The sequence below is a fragment of the Oratosquilla oratoria genome, chromosome 15, assembly GCF_046742065.1.
Source record: "Oratosquilla oratoria isolate Oo_2021 chromosome 15, ASM4674206v1, whole genome shotgun sequence".
Taxonomy (NCBI): domain Eukaryota; kingdom Metazoa; phylum Arthropoda; class Malacostraca; order Stomatopoda; family Squillidae; genus Oratosquilla; species Oratosquilla oratoria.
Window position 1 is genome coordinate 47,197,487 of NC_134791.1, and position 7,500 is coordinate 47,204,986.

The window sequence follows — 7,500 nt, forward strand, 5'->3', positions numbered from 1 at the left end:
TTCTTTTCCATATAGTACTAATGAAGGCCTTGTTCAGTCCCGTCCACTGGAGTTATGGCCTATGGTGTCACCCAAGTGTCCTGTCCCCCCTCTCTGTCCCACATTCTCTCAGTCACTAATCATGTGACAAGAGGAAAAAAAAATCTACTGTACTAAACCCTTTAGATAACAGAGCGTCAGGATTAGTCTGGTTGCCTACCGTCAGCCCGTACACCAGCCAACAATGTCAAAGAGGTTCCTCTTGCTAATTTCTTCATATTCGACTTCAAGTTTTGCATTCACACTAGATTATCTTACTAGAGTAATAGGCACATTTATGGTGTATTTTACAGATTTGTTTGGTTAAAATAGCCTTTTAATCATACAATGAAAAAAATCAGCGTCGCAGGCATGTCATTTTGGGTGCACTGATGAAAGTGATTTAACAGAAATACCTCTGCGTGTCAAACCTACTTGCAGCTTGACGAAATGTCTCGAGTTTGATGGAGATGCAGCCAGTGACACAATGTCATCAGTGACTACTCGTTTGTACTCATAACGCATCTACATGCTTTAGTTGGAGTTGCAATTCAAATCCGTTCATCGTTAATCGCATCTGAGCAGTTATAGTGAAAAGCAATAGATGGGAGACCGTTCGAATTCACCTAAGAAAATAAATTATTGCAGCATACCACCCAATTGTTTATCTGTTATATATATCTATCTTATCATTATAAATTTTTCCTGTATTAGAAGGTTAGCACTGTTGGCATGCTTTATCGGTGAGCAGAAAGGTCTTTCACATGGCCTGATGTCTTTGCACAGCCCCTGACACTGACATTTTTGCCAACTACTTCCCATATACATATACATATACATATACATATACATATACATATACATATACATATACATATACATATACATATACATATACATATACTTATACATATACTGTACATATACATATACATATAAATTTACATATACATATACATATACATATTCATATACATACACATATACATATACATATACATATACATATACATATACATATACATATACATATACATATACATATACATATACATATATACATATGCAAAGGCTCTCACGCTGGGATGCTTTTGTACTGCCCCTACCAGGGGTGGGGGGGACCCTTGCGTCGGCCTTTGCACTGTAGCACTTTGGTCGTCCCAACGCAAGACAAAGCTGAAGGACTTACGGCAAGGCTAAGGGACGAAGTCATACCAGTTTTTTGTTTGTAAATTATTAAACTTAATTCTTCATTGCGGGTTTGAGGTCGCAGAGATGAGATGGAAGGAAAAAGCACTAAGTCACATAATAAAGTTACATTGGGTTAAGCCACTAACGTTTTATATTAATCTTTTTCCAGAACTTTTCAATATATATTAAAGCTCATAGATCTTGTTCATGTGTCGTCACCTGGTTTTATTGAGCATTGTCTACTGTCCACATTCATACACACACGAATGGAACCTTCACGTGTCACCGACTTTAGTTTATAAAATATTTCAACGTTTCCCTATGTTGTACTGTAGGAGAGAAGCCAAACGCAGAATATAGGATCCAATATATTTGACATTTCGCCCAGCAGGGCTTCTTCAGAAACGTCAAATATATTGGATCCCATACTCTACGTTTGGCCTCTTTCCTACAGTGCTGTTGCAGTCGTTGCTGCTTTTACTCACTCGTTTCCCTATGTTATTGTGTCAAGCTAGGATATGTCCACGCCTAACGGCTACCGGTGACTGTCACAGAGCAAGGCTAGCCCGTCGAAGTAGAGTATCCGCTGGCGCAAGCTTTCTATTACTTATCCCTAACTAAATTCTACATTTCCATTTAAAGCACTGGATTCTTGGACACCAATCGTCACCATCATCGTCCCAGGTACCAGACAGCATCGCTGAATTCCTTCGTCAGAGAAAATGTATTTTTTCCATACATGGAAAACCAAAGGAAGGGTTGACGTTTATCTCGATTAAGCCATTTGCTCTGTCGTAATGTTCGATAACCTTTTCAGTTCGGTGATGTTTCTTTATTTACTTTGCTCCATCTAGGGCCAGGCAGATTCCGGTTTGAGCAGACTCTACCGAGCTTCCACGGGATTCTTCACCAGCGCCAACAGCTGAGAGTTCGTTTAAGTAAAAACGACTTCGGTTATAATATTTAAATTTTTCAAATCTCCAAATATCAAATTATCTTTGCGACATATATAGAAAAGGTGAATGGTGAACTAAGAGATTGTGAACCTATACAAATGTTAGATATATTGTTGAAATGCTCTTAGAGAAGTCTAGACTTCTGTAAGCGAAATCATAATCTAGTTATTGAAATGGGTTTTCGAGGTAGGGTGTGGAAGGAAAAATAGCCCAGTAAGAACGAAGTAAAAGAACACATCATCGCGTTGCAGGGCTTAAGGATATCCGACTTTTTCACTTCTACCTTACAAAGATTTACTAGGAAATAGTAACTGCATTAATCGTGGAATCAACCATCTTGAAGAAATACATAAATGAGTGGATTGGGAAACTGAAAAAAATGAAAATTTTTAGAACTCGGTAAAAACTAAAAGGCATTAACAAGGGATTTGACAACTCTGGAAAAGATAAGCCCCCTAAAGGGAGTGTTGAGGATTCTCTAAACTTAATAGAATTGCCTGACGTTGACCAGAATAAAGCTCTTCAATGTGCCTAGTTTGTCCCTTTTGGCAATAAGAAATTAGTGGAGATACGTGTAGTTCATCCACGATAGTCTTCTGACTCTTTACTCCACAAACGTTTCTCTATACTGAATAAAACCGTCTGGCGGGTTAAAACCAATAAAGGTGCCGAATGTGCCGCTTTGGGCGACATCAAAAGATTAAAGTAACTCTAAAATAATACGTTTTTTCTCTGTAGGAAAGAGGCCAAACGCAGAGTATGGGAGTCCGGTATATTTGACGTTTCGCCCAGCAGAACTTCTTCAGGAAAGGTCAAATATACTGGACTCCCATACTCTGCGTTTGGCCTCTCTCCTACAGTGCTGTTGCAGTCGTTGCTGCTTTTACTCACACGTTTTTTCTCCTTGTTTGTAAGGTAATATATAGTTATAGTAATTTATACAAGAGATTATTCTGTTGTAGGAAAGATCCTCGAGCTGTTTCGATTAAATGGATACTGGTCAGCTCCTCCACAGATAATTACTTCCTTCACAGACACTTACACCCTTTCCTGAGAAAAATATCTTTCCCATAGACACATAGACACTCCATAGAAGTATATTCCTTCTGCAACGACTACTAGCCTCTCCTGAGAGACAATTATACTCTCGCTCATCCTCACAACAGAAACATAAGTACCACCCTCCTCACTTCCCCATGAATATCAGCTCCTTCATAGACAAATATTCCCTCCATAGACACTGAGAGCCTTTACTGAAACATGAAAAATTATATCTTTTCCACGGATATTTAGACACCCTTAAAGCTCCATTGACAAATATACCTTACTCTTCACCATATCAGAGACATAGATATAATCCATCTTCCACATGGGTACCAACAGATCCTCCACTGGCAAAGATCTCTCCTTCAGACACTTATATTCTCGATTTTGACACTAATATCCTTTCTCATCAATGTTCCCTCCAAAGGGACTTTGTCCTCCCCATAGAGTCCGTTATCCCCGATGTGGATAGAGACAAGGGGTCAGACATTAAAGGCGACTTTTGTCTGTAATGAGTCAAGGGTGACCTGGAAAGCGAGTACCAAGTCGAGCGATGCAGTGGTATCGTTGACTCTTCCTGTCACCCGCCATACTAATCGTAATAACATTTGCATTTGTCATTCACTCATCGCATCTTTTACGTTTGTCATTGTCACGCTAATTATCATCATTTACTAGTTGCGTCCTTTACCCTTGTCATTGTCTTATTATTTACCTTTGTTATTTACTTGTCATATTGTCTACATTTGTCACTGTCACTCTATTTACTTTTGTCCTTCAGTGGTTATATTACTTACTTATTCGTTATACCATTTACCTTTGTTTCTCACTCGTTACATCGTACATATTTGTCATTCAATCGTTATATTGTTTAACTCTGGACATCGATGGACTGGAGGTTTACGGCAGCATATCTCGTGAGGCGCTGCTTGCATGTGGAGAACACATCCCCAGTGGTCATGAAAGAGTTTGCACCAGTTGATTGACGGTAGACTGAGAACTCCCCCTCAAGCCGGTCACTCTGGATCTCACGCAGCAGGACATAATGGAAGTCAGCGTTTCTGAACAAGTAGCGGCAAACGGCAGTCAGTCCCTGCATAGTCTACATTAGTTCTTCGAGACATGCTGCACATTTTGTAGGTGAAGTCGTGAGGGGTTGACTGCAAATTTAGTGAGGGGAGTAGTCTTCAGGATACTGTCTTTCTCTGACTCGTAGAGTTCCTTGACGTCAGCAAAAGATGCTGTTGTTTTATTGTCAAGATTGGTCTTCTGGCACTTCTCACTGATCCAGTTGTTGCGGATGCATTTCAGAAGATGCACTGTGTCAAAAAGAAAAAACCAGACACGATCTCTGTCAAGAGGATGCTTGGCTGTGGCACGGCAATCACCCGGAAAATAAAAACAGCTTCCAGTACTGCTGGTTTATCTTGTGGTTGTCTGTGATAGACCCGATGACACGCCCACCTGCCCTCTCAACAGCAGCTGCCGCCTCCTTCACACGCTCAAGCTGGTATGCTGCTATGAGCTTGTGAACGGATGTCACAGAAATCATAATACTAGGTCCTTTGTGCAGCGACTTCATCATAATATATAGCATAGAAGTGGCCTTGCAGTCCGGCTTGTTCACTGCCATGCCACTCAGAACCCCACCAGAAAAATGCAACAGTTGGCCGAATCCATACTTCATCTATCAAGAGAAATACATTCTTCTGCTGCAGTGTCTTCACTTTGGCAAATGTTTCCCTCATCACTTGGTCCTTGTACATAGATGAAGTGATGTATTGGAGCTTGCGTTTGCTTGGCAGCACCAAAAATTCTATGGGCTGTTCATAACTACACTTGGGGTATGATTCAAGAGCAAAACAATAATCATTCATGGAAACCTCACACATGAAAAATCTGTCAGAATCTACAACAAAGTTAGTACGTGGTGGTAGCACATCAAGCCACTTCTGTCTTTCATAACGGTCTTTTGGCAGTCGAAACACTCGGCACCTGTTATCCTTGTTATAATTACCGTTGCAGTTCACAACACTACACTTATTAGGCATTTTGAATACACAAAATCAACAAGAAAGAACCTATGAAGAACCAAACAAACAAAATAAGCAAGAACGTATGTTAACAAACACTATCCACTTCTAAATGCAACCACGTGCGAAAGACGCAGCGACACAACCTTACACCACTGCTCGTAGCACACTGGACTGGCCTCCGCTAGTGGCGCAAGGAATCTGGGTGTGCACGTCCTGTGTAATAGTCCTTCATATATATATATATATATATATATATATATATATATATATATATATATATGTATATATATATATATATATATATATATGTATATATACATTTGTACATATATATATTTATATATATATATAATATATATATATGTATGTAATATATATATGTAATATATATATATATGTATATATATATATACATATATATATATATATATATATATATATATAATATATACATACTGTGTATATATGTATATTCATATATTCATATATTATATATATATATATATATATATATATATATATATATATATTCATAATATATATACTGTGTATATATATATTCATATATATATATACATATATATATATATATATGTGTGTGTGTGTGTGTGTGTGTGTGTGTGTGAATGTTTGTATATATGTATGTTTGGAGATGAGGTGGCAAATGAAACTTCAATCTAGAGTATAGACTTTTATTCAGTTCCTGACTTTTCGACCTCTTGGGTCTTCTTCAGAGGACTCGGTCCATACATACATACATACATACATACATACATACATACATACATACATACATACATACATACATACATACATACATACATACATACATACATACATACATACATACATACATACATACATACATACATACATACATACATACGTACATGCATGCATACATACATACATATATACATTCATACATACATACTTATATACATTCATATGTACCTACATACATACATATATGCATGCATACATACATATATACATTCATACGCATATACATACATACATACATACATACATACATACATACATACATACATACATACATACATACATACATACATACATACATACATACGTGTACACATACTTACATACGTGCATACATACGTGCATACATACGTGCATACATACATTCATACATACATGCATACATACATGAATACATACATACATACATACATACATACATACATACATACATACATACATACATACATACATACATACATACTTACATATGTACACATGCATGTATGCATGCAAACACACACGCGCACATACACACACATATCCCGATGTATGTATTTTGCTCATCCTTGTGGACGTTGAAGACAAATAAGTAAATCATCATGTAAAAGGACACGAATAAAAAAAAATGAAAATTCAACTAGTACTAATCCCTTGTTCTTTACAATACTCACCAATAAAATGATCTTCCCTTGAAGGAATAAAATCACCTGACGGCATCCAGAATCTAGAACAAATCATGAATGGCAGTAACAGAGGCACTGGAAAGAGTATTTAGTGTTTATTCACTATATTTTGGATCATTTGAAGCTTCAAGGCTTTGTTGTCCTGTCAGAGATTGGATGAAGGACGGTTCTCCAATCTGAGTTGCACCCCGAGGACTCGAATCTTGATGTTCCCTTTCGCGGACGCCTTTGTACCTTTTGTACTCGAGGGAACAAGAATGATCGAGTACGCACGGGACTTCGAAGAGCTTTGGAGCGTCGGGGGACTCAGCCAAGAAGAAGCAGCAGCAGAAGGAATGGAAGTGACCTTTGCCTCTGGATTCTCCTCTGGATTTCGCGCGTTCTTTGAGGTCAGGACTCTTTTGGGATCAGGCGCTTTCGGATGCGTCCACAGCGCAGTCTCCAGGTCGAATGGAGAGGAAGTGGCCGTCAAGAGCCAGTTTGTCGAGTTCTGTTCAGAAGCTACCGACAGAGAACTCGAGGCTCTCTCTTCCTTGGATAATCATCCGAATGTCATCGGCCTTCACGAAGTCATCGAAGACCTGGAGAATGATCAGGTCCACTTCGTGCTTGATCTCATGGACCTGTCTCTCGAAGAGACTGTCAATAGGATGACCTATTAGGGTCTTCGCTTTAGGGAGGACGAAGTCAAGTCGATATGGGTTCAGTGCCTCAGAGGCCTACAGCACATCCACATGGCTGGATTCGTTCACTGTGACTTGGCACCCAGAAATACCCTCATCAGCAGGACTGGCACCGTCAAGATCT